This window comes from Hyperoodon ampullatus (assembly GCF_949752795.1).
Source record: "Hyperoodon ampullatus genome assembly, chromosome: 18".
Taxonomy (NCBI): domain Eukaryota; kingdom Metazoa; phylum Chordata; class Mammalia; order Artiodactyla; family Ziphiidae; genus Hyperoodon; species Hyperoodon ampullatus.
In genome coordinates this window covers 36,145,327-36,160,975 of record NC_136931.1, presented here as the reverse complement: position 1 = coordinate 36,160,975, position 15,649 = coordinate 36,145,327, and the positions used below count along the sequence as shown (strand labels likewise).

General features: G+C 43.0%; 1 long non-coding RNA gene across 1 annotated transcript; it reads left to right on the top strand.

The window, feature by feature from the left end:
• The first annotated feature begins 295 nt into the window (after nucleotides 1-295).
• On the top strand, nucleotides 296-7,639 carry LOC307066509. The gene is made up of 3 exons (XR_013811379.1): nucleotides 296-391; nucleotides 6,006-6,106; nucleotides 7,317-7,639. It is a non-coding gene; the product is annotated as an uncharacterized lncRNA (long non-coding RNA).
• Nucleotides 7,640-15,649: the final 8,010 nt, after the last annotated feature.

The following is a 15,649-nucleotide window of genomic DNA, read 5'->3' as shown; positions in this document are numbered from 1 at the left end:
GAAGGCCTACTTCCTGCTTCAGAAGGGGAAGGGCTTGGGGATCAGGGGGAAAGACAAGACAGGTCTTGAGGCATGAGTGAGGCTGGGATGCAGGAGGGGACAGCCAGCCCCTCCCCGGGGGAGCTGTGGGAGTGGGATCTAGGTGGGCTTCCAGGAAGAGGACGGGAGAGGATGCGGCCCTGAGGGAGCTGTGAAGACCCTTCAGAGTCTTGAGGGAGGTAATTAGGCAACATGCCTTGGTTCCCAGTTGGCACCCTGTGGGCTGAGGCTAATGCCGAGAGGTGTGTGGAAAGAGAGCCAGGGAGGAAGCTGCAATGTGCGTGCACCCTGCTTGGCTAGAGCGGGAATCTGTTCCAGGCATTCAGGGCTCAGCTCTGAAGAGCAGTTCATGGTGAGTCCCCAGTCAGGGTCCCAGCCAGGCCCCCAGGCGAGAGGCAGCCCGGAAGCACTTTTCTTCCCCGTGGCCATAGGTGGATGCTCTGCCCAAGGCTGGCGGGAGGCTGGCTGGCCACCCCAAATGCCTGCCCAGCTGGGCCTTCTTTGAGGCCCCAGTTTCTTCCTAAATAATGTTTAAGCGGGGATGGGAGCTTAGTTGCTCTGCAACATGTGGGATCTTCATAGACCAGGGCTCGAACCTGTGTCCGTGGCACTGGCAGGCAGATTCTTTTTTTTTTAATTAATTAATTTATTTTTGGCTGTGTTGGGTCTTCATTGCTGTGCGCAAGCTTCTTCTAGTTGCAGCCAGCCGGGGCTACTTTTCGTTGCGGTGCGTGGGCTTCTCTTTGTCGTGGCTTCTCTTGTTGTGGAGCATGGGTTCTAGGCACGCGGGCTTCAGTAGTTGTGGTATGCAGGCTCAGCAGTTTTGGCTCAGGGGCTCTAGAGCGCAGGCTCAGTAGTTGTGGCACACAGGCCCAGTTGCTCCACAGCATGTGGGATCTTCCCAGACCAGGGCTCGAACCCATGTCCCCTGCATTGGCAGGTGGATTCCTAACCACTGCGCCACCAGGGAAGTCCCTGGATATAGAATTCTTGCTTGATAGTCTCCCTCCACCCCCAGCATATTGGATATGTCATTGCACTGCCTCTGGCCTCCATGGATTCTGATAAGTCAGCTGTTAATCTTTTTGTGGATCTCTTGTATGTGATGAGTTTTTTTTTTTCTTGCTATTTTCAAGATTCTCTCTGTCTTTTGAAAATTTGGCTGTGATGTGTCTAGATGTGGATTCTTTTGAGCTTATTTTACTTAGAGTTAGTGAGTTTCTTTGATACATAGATTTTATTTTTTTTTTTTTTTTTTATTTTTTTTTTTTTTTTGCTTTATCACAAATTTAATCAGTTATATGTATACATATGTTCCCATATCCCCTCCCTTTTGCGTCTCCCTCCCACCCTCCCTATCCCACCCCTCCAGGCGGTCACAAAGCACCGAGCTGATCTCCCTGTGCTATGATACATAGATTTTAAAAATCAAACTTGGGAAGTTTTTTGGTCATAATTTCTTCAAATATTCTTTCTGTCCCTTTCTCTCCCTCCCCCCTTCTGTGGGTCTCATTATGTGTATGTTGATATGCTTGATTGTGTCCACAGGTCACTGACACTCCATTAATTTTTCTTCATTCTTGTTTTCTTTCTGCTCCTCAGGCTGGATAATCTTATTGAACTATCTATAAGTATGTTTATCCTTTCTTTTACCAACTCACATCTGCTGCCGAACCCCTCTAGTGAATTTTTCATTTTGGTTATACTTTTCAGGTCCAGATCTCTATTTAAAAAAAATTTTTTTTTTCTTTTTAGTGATATTTTCTATTTAGCAAGACATTCTTTTCTTTTTTTTAAATCTTTATTGGAGTATAATTGCTTAACAATGGTGTATTAGTTTCTGCTTTATAACAAAATGAATCAGTTATACATATACATATGTTCCCATATCCCCTCCCTCTTAGCAAGACATTATTTTCATACTTTCCTTTAATTCTTTTTCTTTTTTTTTTTTTTTTTTCGGTACGCGGGCCTCTCACTGTTGTGGCCTCTCCCGTTGCGGAGCACAGGCTCCGGACGCGCAGGCTCAGCGGCCATGGCTCACGGGGCCAGCTGCTCTGCGGCATGTGGGATCTTCCCGGACCGGGGCACGAACCCGTGTCCCCTGCATTGGCAGGCGGACTCTCAACAACTGCGCCACCAGGGAAGTCCTCCTTTAACTCTTTAGGTATGGTTTCCTTTAGTTCTTTGAACATACTTATAATAGCTTGTTTAAAGACTTTATATGGCAAGTTCAGCATCTGGACTTCCTCAGGGACAGTAACTTCTGACGGCTTTTTCCCTTGTCTATGGGCCACACTTTGCTGTTTCTTTGCATGCCTCATAAATTTTTGTTGAAAACTAAACATTTAAAATAATGTAATGTAAACATCAGATTTCTCTTCTTTTCCAGGGTTTGTTGTTTCTGCTGATTGCTTCCTTAGTGACTTTTCTGAACTAATTCTGTATTCTTTGTCATGTGTGGGCATTGAAATCTCTGTTCCATTAGCCTAGTGCTCAGCTAGTGATTAGAGAGATTTTCTTAAATTCTTGGACCCCCCCACCCCAAATCTCCTTATCTTTGCAAAGGGGTTCTGTGTGTTTGTGTTGGGGCAGACCTTCAACACTCAGCCAAAGCCTCAAGATCAGACCAAGGTGAGAGATTAGGATCTTCTCAGGCCCTAATCTTCTTAGCCCTGCACAGGCACACAGCCTTCTAGATCCACAGAAATATGCTGGAGTTTTTCAAAGCCCCTGATGGACATCTCATTCTCCAGATTTTCCTTTTACATTTTTGGACAAGCTTTTTGTTTGCCCTTTCTGGTATTACCTCCTCAGGAAGCTATGAGGTTAAACAGTTGCTGCTGATTGCTTTTGACAAATGCCCTGAGGATAGGGTTTTTCTTACTGAGTGATCTATGAGTCAGGTCAAATAAGACAAGCTTTACAGTGGGGCTTTTCCAGAAAACTGTCAAGTCAAATAGTTACAAATCTCGGGTGGGCTTTGTTGGGAGCTTCAAACCTGTTCTAACCTCTCCAGTGGTTACTAGGCTACTGGTTTTAACAGCTATCATGGCTGTGAGTCTTCTGGTTTTCAAGCCAATCATCGAGCTGGGGAGACAGTATGAGAATAGGGCAAGTTAAAATGCTACACAATTCATTCCTCTTTCTAATATTCAAACTTTTTCCTTATATAAAAACTCCTTTATTGTTGAAAGCTGGTGGTTTCTAAAGTTCTGAAAAAGTGTTTTTTTTTTTACTTTTTCCTCAGTGTCTTTATTGCTGTTTTGGAGGAGTGGATTTTTTGGAGATCCTCACTCCACTGTTTTGAAAGGACTTCTTTCTATCTTATATTTTAATTCCACATATACTTTAAACACCAAGAGACATAATTATTATTTTATTTAATCTGTTTTCATTTAGAGTTAATGATACACTTACCCTTCTACTGTTCATCATTCATCTAATCTTCATCTACTGTTCATCATTCCTTCTTGCATTACTGCACCTCCATCTTTAATAATTTTCCTTCCGTTTAAAAAAACTCCTTTAGTGTTTCTTTTATTCCCATATGCTAGAAATGCATGCTCTAAGTTTTTGTTCGACTGAAAATATTTTCATTTTACCTTCATTTTGGAAAGATATTTTCATTGAGAATAGAATTCTAGGGTGGCAGTTATTTTGTTTGTGCTCCATAAAGATTCAATTGGATTATCCTCTAGGCTACCATAATTTCTGTTGAAAAATTGCCAGTCTTGTTGTTCTTTTGAAAGTAATGTGTCTTTTATCCTCTGGCTGCTTTTAAGAGTTTCCTTTGTCTTTGATTTTCAGCAGTTTTAATATGGTGTAATTAAATGTGTTTTTCTTTATATTTATTCTTCATGGCATTCATAGAGCTTCTTGGATCTATGACATGGTATCTTTTATCACTCAGCCATTTTCTCTTCAAATAGTGGCTGCTTTCCCTCTCTATCTTTTTGTCTCATTCTGAAATTCCAATTTTATGTATGTTTGGCCTTTTTACCATATCATGTAAATTTTTTACTGAATGCTAGGCATTGGGTATAAAAATATTGTATAGATAATTTGAGGCTCTCATGGTGTTAGTTTCCTTCAGAGAGGATTTACTTTTGCCTCTAGCAGTTAGTTTGAATAAATGCAGATTACCTTAATCCAGTCTGAGTCTGAGTTGGTTTGAAAGTGAGTTTTAGTCTTTTGAATAATCAGGCTATTTCCATTTCACCTTTATTCCTAGGGTGTGGCTCTTCTGGGATGCTAATTGGAGCCCAATACTGCTTATGAATCAGCAAAGAGCCAAGGGGAAGCTTCTGAGCCTCTTAGCCCTATGGCACTAGTTAGCCCTATGGTTAATGCCTCAAAGTGGAGCTGGGCATAATGCCGGGCTCACTTCAATGCACCCTGTTTTCTCAGGCTCTTTTTTTTTTTTTTAAACATCTTTATTGGAGTATAATTGCTTTACAATGGTGTGTTAGTTTCTGCTTTTATAACAAAGTGAATCAGCTATACATATACATATATCCCCATATCTCCTCCCTCTTTCGTCTCCCTCCCACCCTCCCAATCCCACCCCTCTAGGTGGTCACAAAGCACAGAGCTGATTTCCCTGTGCTATGCGGCTGCTTCCCACTAGCTATCTATTTTACGTTTGGTAGTGTATATATGTCTATGCCACTCTCTCACTTTGTCACAGCTTACCCCTCCCCATATCCTGAAGTCCATTCTCTAGGAGGTCTGTGTCTTTATTCCCGTCTTGCCCCTAGGTTCTTCATGACCATTTTATTTTTCTCTTAGATTCCATATATATGTGTCGCATACGGTATTTGTTTTTCTCTTTCTGACTTACCTCAGTCTGTATGACAGACTCTAGGGCCATCCACCTCACTACAAATAACTCAATTTCGTTTCTTTTTATGGCTGAGTAATATTCCATTGTATACATGTACAAAAATATGGAATGCTTCACAAATTTGCATGTCATCCTTGCACAGGGACCATGCTAATCTTCTCTGTATCATTCCAATTTTAGTATATGTGCTGCCAAAGCGAGCACTTTCAAGCTCTTTAAGTCCTAACTATCTTCAAACAACAACAAAAATGTTTAAGTAAGCTTTTTATTTTGAAATAATTTTTTAATTACAGAAGTTTGCAAAATAGTATAGAGTTCCCAAGTATCCTTCATCCAGTTTCCCGTGTTGATTACATCTTGCCTAACCTTTTTACATTTGTCAAAACCAATAAGTTAACATTGAAATAATGCTATTAAGTGATCTACAGACTTTATTCAGATTTCATCAGGTTTTTCAGGATGTCCTTTCTCTGTTCTAATACCCAATCCAGGGTACTGCATTGTGTTTAGTTGTCATGTCTGTAACACAGTCTGTAACCATTTTATCAGTCTTTTTTTTTTTTTTTTTTTTTTTTTTTTTTTTTTTTTTTTATCAGTCTTTATTATTTGTTTTTCACAACCTTGATAGTTTTGAAGAGTACTAGTCAGGCATTTTGTAAAGGATCTCTCAATTTGGGTTTGTCTGGTGTTTTCTCATGAATAGACCACAAAGTATCATTCTCATTACATCATATCAGGGGGTACGTGTTATGAACTAAATGCTTGTATCACCCCCCACCCCGCCCACCAAATTCATATGTTGAAGCCCTAACCCCCAATGTGATCGTATTTGGAGGTAAGGCCTTTGGGAGGGAATTAGGTTTAGATGAGGGAGGTGCCCTTATGATGAGATTAGTGCCTGTGTAAGACTAGACAACAGAGAGCTTGCTTCCTCACCCTCTCTCTACCATGTGAGAACAAAGTGAGAAGGTGGTCATCTGCAAGCTAGGAAGAGAGCTCTCACAAGGAACCGCATCTGCCATCACCTTGATCTTGGACTTCCAGCCTCCAGAACTGTGAGAAATAAATGTCTGTTTAAGCCACACAGTCTGTGTTTTTGTTTTTGTTTTTTTTACAACAGCCTGAATTAAGATAGTACATGATGTCAACGAGATCATTACTGGTGATGTTAACTGTGATCATTTAGTTAAAGTCGTGTCTGTCAGATTTCTTCACTGTAAGGTTAGTGTTTTTCCCTTTCTGTACTATATTCATTGGAAATGGGTCTCTAAGAACAGCCCACACTCATGGAGCATTAAGGTCCACATTCATAGAGAATTAGGGAAAAGTGTTTACTTGCCTAATTTGAAATTCTTCTGTATGGAAGATTTGTCCCTCAAACAGATTTCTACTTTTGTTTTGATTAAACCAGTGTTTCTATTTCTTCTCAGTGAAAGCTAATTTGTTGTGGCTGCTTCTTAAGTCTGCTGCATTTCTTTAAAATATACATACGGGGGGGGCGGAGACAGAGAGAGAGAAAATGATTAACAGTGATTATCTCTGACATCTGTGACAAATGGGATTATATATATACATGTATTTGGGGGGGGTTCCATTTTCTACAGTCCTGTATTATTTTCATATTTTATAATAAGCATGTATTTTATTTTATAATCAGTAAAAAAACAATGATACTTTCTCCATTTTGTAAAAATAGCAGAAAAAAAACATTTTTGTTCCAATAATCTATGACTATGTCTCAGTGAAGGGAAAAATCGAGTTTACCATCTGGATTATTTAGCCCTCCGAATTACATCTATTCCTATAAATTGCATTTTTGGATGTTTGAGGCACAGGGAGCTGCACTCTTGGGTTAGTATACATGATGCCAAAAGACTGGGGGTCTGATGTTCCAATTCTGGACCCACTCTTTCTGGCTGAGTGATCTTGACCAATACCTATTTCTCTATGCCTCTGTTTTCTTGTGAGAAAGTGGAGGTAATCATTATACCCACCCCAGGGGTTGTTGTGAGGAATAAACAAGATAATGAATGTGTAATACTTTGTGTAGTGCCTCGCCCACAGAATACTTAATTCATGTTAACTATGATTGTTATTAGGGGCCAAGTGTAGGCTCAGAGGGGAGTCAGCCTTGAGCTTAGTCATTCTGGATCCTTCTCTTTACTGTATCTCCCTTTAGAATCCTGCTTATTGTCGTGGTTCTTTCAGATCTAATTTTCTCTATAATTTGGGTTGCTAAGCAATAGTGCGATTTTCCATATTGGCCAAGCTTTATAAATATGTAAGTGAAATAACGGAGCCAGGAACAGGTCCAGGTCTGGGGGCTTGCTTTGCACTCTTTGTTCTGTAACAGTGGAGTTTTTTTCTTCTTTTTAATCAAATAAACAAGCAGCCAACGCACTTCAGTCTCACCATGATCTCTCCTTGTCAGGAATTAGGTCTGATCCCCCAAGGGTCTGGAGCTGAGCCCAGTAGCTGGAGGTGTCAAGCTACGGTGACTGAGGATGCTGAAGCATCTGAACTCAGCAGGTGCCGGGACGGATGACGCCCCATGTGCGCGTTAGCGCGAGGCACCAGGGGACCAACCCAGTGCCACATGTGTTGAAAAGCACTGAACACCCTCTGCAACGTGATCAGCTGATTACTTCAATGGGAGCTTGTTTCATTCCTATTATGGAGACTAATCATGTGTTGTTTGGATGTTGTAGACATTCCAGCTCCAATAAAGACATCAGTGACTGTGAATACATGAAATGTGTTTGCATTTCCAAGTAGTGGGTTGAAATTTTATCATTTTCTATTTCCCCATCAGTGTCTCATTATCCTGAAGCAGCTCCTTCCCTGTTTGCTGGATTCTAGGCCCAGGGTTTCATTCAAATAAAACAGTTTTCAGACAGCAAAATGAAAGGAAAATTGAATAGTTTCATTCATTTCCAACAGAAAGGAAAAATGAAACTAGGTTTCTTCCCTCTGCCTGTGATGACTATAGACAAATCTGTGTGTTCCAGGCATTGTGCTAGGAGTTTTGTACACATGACCTCATTTCCTCCTCCCCCCAATTCGGCAAGGTCACCATTATTTTGTACTCCTGGGCCAGTCCTGGGCCTGGGTGCTCTATGATTGGATCCAGCCTTCATGTTTGCTTAATTGCTATCCCCTCCTGAAGGCATGACTTGGCTTTCCCCCTCTGAGTTCACAGAGAGTAAAAATAGTAATTGTCAATCTTTGTCTCTTAAGTATGGGATTTTTAAACAGAAAGATTGCCTGTTGAACTTGAACACTATGCCGGTCCACACCGTGTGTCCTGCCCAGGTCTCCCTTGCTCCTCCTCCCTCTCCTCTTCTTGCTTCAGGCCTCTGAAGTATTTTTACTCACCACACTTCTGACACCGAATGTGTGGTGTCTTGTCCACACCATTCTTCCAGCTGTGGGTCCTACAATTCAGTTCAATTCTGACACCATCTACCTGGAACCAGCATCAGATCCCACAGGTTAAGGGCTCAGTCCCACAAGACTGCTCCCACTTCAGATGCCAGTTACAAGTCCCAGGTCATCACTGGTACTTTTGACCAACTGGTTACAAATTTAGAGGGTTCCCATAACCCCCTCTTCAAGTTTGGTAATTCACTAGAGCAACTCACAGAACTCAGGAGAACACTTTACTTATGATTAGAAGTTTATCAGAAAGGATTCAACTCAGGGGCTTCTCTGGTGGCGCAGTGGTTGAGAGTCCGCCTGCCGATGCAGGGGACACGGGTTCATGCCCCGGTCCGGGAGGATCCCACATGCCGCGGAGCGGCTGGGCCCGTGAGCCATGGCCGCTGAGCCTGCGGGTCCGGAGTCTGTGCTCCACAAAGGGAGAGGCCACAACAGTAAGAGGCCCGCGTACCACAAAAAAAAAAAAAAAAAGAAAGAAAAGATTCAACTCAGAAACAGCCAGTTGGAAGAGATGCATAGGGCAAGGTATGGGGGTATGCACCACCCTCCTAGCACCCCGACATGTTCATCAACCTGGAAGCTCTCCAAACCCTGCTATTTAGGGTTTGTATGGAGGTTCCATCATGTAGGCATGATTGATGAAATCATTGACCATTGGTGATTAACTCAATCTCTAGCCCCTCTCCCCTTCCAGGAGGCCTGGAGGTGGGGCTGAAAGTTCCAAGGCTCTAATCATGCCTGGTCTTTCTGGTGACCAGCCCCCATCCCCCCAGCCACTAGTCATATCATTAGCATACAAAAGACATTGATCACTCTGGACATTCCAAGGGTGTTAGGAGCTGTTGGCAGGAACCAGGGACAAAGGCCAATACTTATTTTTTATGACATCACAGCTGGATTCCCCCAGCCAGTCAAAAAGGGCAGCAGAAGCTGGGGTTCTGAGAGTGAGAGATGCTTTGGGCAGCTTCGGTCCTTGACCCCAGCTGCCTTATGCTTCTCTATCTGTGTCAGTCTCCTAGATTCTCCAGAAATGCCTCCTGTGACTTATTGGTCAGTCCAAGTGTGAGAGTAATTTCTCTCTAATTGAGGCAAATATGAAGTGGGTGGCAAAGTCAATTTTTGTGGGAATCAGACAGCAGGAAGGACGTACAAGTAGCGCTTGGCTTCTGCAATTTAGGTTGAGACCAGAAGAGGGCACAGGGAGTAGGTGATTAAAATGAAAGTTTCAAATAAAAGACACAAGTGGACGGGGGGAACAAGGCATCTCTGTCCTTGGTCTCTAGTTGAAATATTTCCCCAATATTTCTTTAGACTAAGAACAAGACCTACTTTCTTCATGACAAAGGCAGGTGGGTATGTTACCCTGAGTTTCCATACTGGCGGGTGGCAAGCTTGTGTGTACATTGAGTTTAAAACAGTTCTTGCAGACTATCATACACACCTTTTGTTTAGCAGGTTGATCAACACTACCTCCCAATCAAAAACCACTTGGGGCAGACAGAAGCTTCAGAAATTATGAGTATCTGCCTAACCAAACTTGAACAGATCAAAAGTCTTGCAGGGCACTATGAACTGAATGTGTGTGTCTCCTCCAAAGTCACATGTTGAAACCTAATCCCACTGTGATGGTATGTGGAAGTGAGGCCTTTGGGTGGTGATTAGCTCATCACAGCAGAGCCCTCATGAATAGGATTAGTGTTGTGAATGAAAAATATTGCCTGCCATATCAGTAAACAAAGGACTTTGCAGCCATCAAGCCATCACATTAGAGCCTTGCCAACGTGAGCTCAGGAAAGAAACAGAATGCCCACCACTACAGCCACCCTCAAGGGTGCACCCTGAGGAAACTGAGGATGAGAAAATACAAGATACTGGCCCCAGATAGCTGATGTGCACATCAAAGGAATGATTTCAATGAGCCCAGATTCTTGCATCTTCCCATACATAGAAAAGCACTAAGTTCCTTAACTTGAGATATCTGTTTTTATTTTTTTTAACAGCAATCTTTTGATGTTTCTACTACCTAGTCTTTGCTGCAAAACTCCTATATATCTTGGCTACTCCCTGTTGCCTGTTTGGAACAGTCACTCAGAGTTATCTGAGATGCTGTGTGTAGGGCTTGAAGTCCTCAGAAAGTCCGCAGAATAAAACATAACTCAACTTTTAGGTTGTGCTTTTTTTTTTCAGTCAGCAGTGTCCTTAAAATGGGGACCTCAGGGGCTTCCCTGGTGGTGCAGTGGTTGGGAGTCCGCCTGCCGATGCAGGGGACACGAGTTCGTGCCCCGGTCTGGGATGATCCCACATGCGGCAAAGCGGCTGGGCCCGTGAGCCAAGGCCGCTGAGCCTGCACATCCGGAGCCTGTGCTCCGCAACGGAAGAGGCCACAACAGTGAGAGGCCTGCGTGCCGCAAGGGAAAAAAAGAAAAAAAAAAAATGGGGACCTCAGAGAGCTCTCTTGCCCCTTCCACCATGTGAGGACACAGAGAGAAAACAGCCATTTATGAACTAGGAAGCGGGCCTCACCAGACATTGAATCTTCTGGCACCTGGATCTCAGACTTCCCAGCCTCCAGAACTATGAGAAATAAATTCTATTGTTTATAAGTCACCCAGTCTATGGTGTGTTCATTATAGCAGTCCAGACTGATTAAGATATAGGGGAAAATAAGTTACTCTGGCACTTTCCTTGTTGAACAAAATCTCAATAGACTATTTTTCTTTTGGTCATACTTTGGTTCAATCAATATATAATATTTTCTCTAATAAACAATGCTGACAATTCACATGGGCATTATAACTACCTTATAAAACATACCATGTTAACATTTCCTTTTCAGGACTTGAGAGTTTTTACAGACTCAGCCTCTTCAAAAAGGCTGAGATTATGAATTTTCCTTCTGAACTCCTCTTTCCATGGTTACCCTTCCAAGTGGGGGTCTTCCCCACAGGCTGGCCTCCTTTCCTAGCTCCACAGAACCCTCAAGTCTTTGAAAGCATCCTTGCTTCCTCACCACAAGATGTCACAAGCCTTGCTACTGTCTTACCCCAAGTCCCCTCCACTCCCCACCCCCACCCCATCAGGAAGGCTCTGGTTCCTTTTGGTAAAAGATGGCAGCAGAAACCTGTGGACTTTAAAAAAAAATGGACAACCTAAAATTTGAGAGTTATGTTTTATTCGGGATCTTACTGAGGAATGTAGTCTGGGAATCAGCCTCTCAGAGAGCTCTGAGAAACTGTTCCAACCAGAGAAGAGAAGAGCTAGGATACATAGTTTTTCTGAAACAAACAAACAAACAAACAAACAAACAAAAAACCATGTAGCTGAACATCAAAAGATTACTGTTAATCACAAAAAATAGACATCTCAAGTTAATGATTTTAGTGCTTTTCTATATATGAAGATGCAAGGGTCCCGGCTCATTATTCCTTGATATGCATCATACTATTTGGGCCAGCATCCTGTTTTTCTCCATTCTGAATTCCCCTCAGGCTGTGGGAGACAGCTGCAGTGGCTGACGGCTTGATGACCACAACATTTTTTTGTCCAGAGGCCTAGAATTCTGGGTCCTGGGGGTGCACACCATGTTATGTTACCTGCTCTCACTGGGTGACCCCATAGACACCACACAGTTTTATTTCATTGATGGTACAGGAGCTTCACTAAAGCCCTTTCCCATCATTTATATAAGAACTTTTCAACTTTTTTTTTTTTTTTTTGCGGTACGCGGGCCTCTCACTGCTGTGGCCTCTCCCGTTGTGGAGCACAGGCTCCAGACGCGCAGGCTCAGCGGCCATGGCTCATGGGTCCAGCCACTCCGTGGCATGTGGGATCTTCCCGGACCGGGGCACGAACCCACATTCCCTGCATCGGCAGGCAGACTCTCAACCACTGCGCCACCAGGGAAGCCCAGAACTTTTCAATTTTTAACTCTTCCTTCTGGGTTACCAGCTTTCTTCTTCTCTTTAGATACCATGGTATATGTCACATCGAACTGCACATATGTAATATAACTTATATGCACATATCAGTTACAAGACTCTCCACTGATTCTGTAGCATCAGCTATTAAACACAAAAGGCCCATATTATCGAGCTCTTGAGTTAACTTCCCTACTTCATTCAATGTATTAGGAATGCATGGAACAGTATAACTAGAACAGTGATAATTTCTCCTAGGGTTCTGTGCCTTTCATTGATAAAACTATCTTATTAAAATCTCATAGAGAATTCCTTGGCAGTCCAGTGGTTAGGACTCAGTGCTTTCACTTGTGGTTCCCAGGTTTGATTCCTGGTTGGGGAACTAAGATCCCACAAGCTGTGCGGTGTGGCCAAAAAAAATCTCATAAAGGAATACTTCAAATATATTTGCATATCTACTGCAAATATGCTGAAACAAAGCCCATATTACAAAAATAAAGGCAAAGAAACAAGAGAAGTTTCTTGACCTTATATTCCCTTCTGCCTCTCATTTCTTTGTTCCCCTTTACAGAAATATCTTCAGAAGTGATGCTATACTCATTGTCTTCAATTCACATCCTACCATCCTCTCTGAAACATACTCCAAAATGATATCTGCCTCCACTATTCCAGAACTGCTGCAAGGTTACCAGTGACCTTCCTGTGGCCACATTCAATGACTACCTCTCAGTTCTCATCTCACCTGACCCACCAGGAGCATACACAGTGCACCTTCCCTTTTCCTGGCAAAGCTCGCTTCACTTAGCCTCCAGGACTCTGCACTCTCCAAATTTTCCTCCTACCTCTCTGGCTGCCCCTTTTCAGTCTTCTTTGCTTATTCCTCCTCAGATCCTCAACTCCTAAACTTTGGGTGCCCTGGGGCTCAGTCCTCAGGATGTGTCTCTATTCCAGCTCCCTTCCTTTGATGATCTCAATCAATTTCATGACTTTAATTACCAACTCTATGCCAGCTACCTCCAGATTTACATCTCTAACTCAGACCTGTCCCTTGACATCTAGACTTGTATTATATCTGGGCTCCTGATCAACAATCTTCCCCTGGATGTTTAACAGACATCTCAGAGTTAACATGCACCCAAAAGAAACTGCTGATCTTCTCCCAAACCTGCTTTTCATTCAGTCTTCCCCCAAATAGTAACAGCTAGCACTTACGCAGTGCTTACTCTGTGTTTTGCACTGTTCTAAGTGTTTTATGATATTAACTCATTAAGAAAAACAAACGACCTGATTAAAAACTGCGCAGCGGATCTAAATAAACGTATTTCTAAAGACGGCATACAAATGGCCAACAGCTACATGAAAAGATGTTCGGCATCACTAATCATCAGGGAAATGCAAATCAAAACCACAATAAGGGCTTCCTTGGTGGCGCAGTGGTTGAGAGTCTGCCTGCCAAGGCAGGGGACGCAGGTTCGTGCCCTGGTCCGGGAAGATCCCACATGCCGCGGAGCGGCTGGGCCCGTGAGCCATGGCCACTGAGCCTGTGCGTCTGGAGCCTGTGCTCCGCCACGGGAGAGGCCACAACAGTGAGAGGCCCGCGTACCGCAAAAAACAAAACAAAACAAAAACAAACCCACAATATTAGAATGGCTATTATCAAAAAGACAAGGAATGATAAGTGTTGGTGAGGATGTGGAGAAAAGGGAACGCTTGTGCACTGTTGGTGAGATTGTAAATTGGTATAGCCACTACGGACAACAGTATGGAGGGTCCTCAAAAACTCAAAAATAGAACTACCATGTGATCCAGGAATTCCACTTCTGGGTATTTATACAAAGAAAACAAAACACTAACTCAAAACATATCTGTACCCCTGTGTTCACTGCAGCATTATTTACAATAACCAAGATATGGGAACCATTTAAGTGTCCATAATATTATATGTCAAGTATACCTCACAAAAAACAAACAATCAAACCAAAAAGAAAAAAGCCTCATACAACTCATGCTCATACAACTTTATGAAGTAACAATTATTATCTCCATTTTATAGATTAGGAAACTGAAGCAAAGAAAAGTTCAGTGACAAAAGTTAAGGACTCAGGCATTACGTGGCAAAGCCCTTTGGAACAAGAGCTCCACGAGAGCATAAATCCTTTTCTGTCTTATTTGTTGCTGTATCTCCAGGTTCTAGAACAATTGCTGGCACACGGGAGGTGATCAGTAAATGGTTATTGAATGAATGAATGAGTGTATAAGAGAAAGTTTCAAATATTTAAACATACCTGCAGAATTAGTACAGTCACAAGGCCTTTAATCAGCTGGAACACTTTTACCCAGGCTGAACCACAGTGGTTTTCAGGACTGAGTGTGGGTGTATAGCTAGCAGCCAAGGTGCAGAGATGGCTTCTCTTGGTCCATGGTATTTGGGGATCTAGATACACATTTCCTTCTCACCACCCTGTCCCCATGTGCAGGCCCTTAGGGGAGGCTCAGGTGCCCCGGCAGAGTATATCACATCTGTCGTGCTGCTGTGCTCTCCTCGTTTTGTCAACAGAATAATAATTGCTTTTTTTTTCCACTGCTGATCTTCCTGAAACTCTACTAAGTGCTTTATATGGATTAACTCAATTCTCTGAATCCTAAATGGTAGGCCCTTTGATGAACACCATTTTACAGAGGAAACGTAAGCTGAGATGTATTAACTAACTCGACCAAGATCACAGTCAGTAGCAGATTTAGAGGAATTGGTTTATCCCGAGGCAGTCACGGACAGGGGAAAACAGACCGTTTCTGGTGAGCTGGGCGTACAGGAATGGAAGAAAATGCCTGGCCAAGTCTGCACCACGTTCCTGGCGCCTTTCACCCTGGGGCACGCTGGGCTGATCTGCGGCTGGTCTTCAGCTAGTGCCCGGCTGCCACCACTGTTTGTACTGGCCAAACAGGGGCATTGTGCTTGGGATTTCCCCGTTCTCGGAGCTCTAGAATTGCTTGGATGCCAAGGGTGGGGGAATCACTTTGGGTTGGAAGGCTAGAGGGCAGTGGAAACTTTGTGGGATTCTCAACTTGCAGAGGACACACACCTTGGGTAACACTATTACTGGGTTGGTCAAATTTTCACTCCCACTCCACGCCTCTTTCCTAATGTCTGCACACTGCAGTGCAAGCTTAACCACTTTCAGGACCACTTGCTGAGTAATGATCACTTTTACCGTTTTTACTAAGAAGTCATGTGGTTCAGACAACAATCCCCTTTGGACACAGGCGTGGGAATCAAAACCTTTCACACAAAATGTTAGAAAAGCTTGTGATTTTGATAACTAAAAACACACCAATGCCTCCTTTCTGTTCTCCATTTCTGTCACTTTCATATTCCTGTGCACTGGCCAAGGGTGTTGTCAAAAATCAC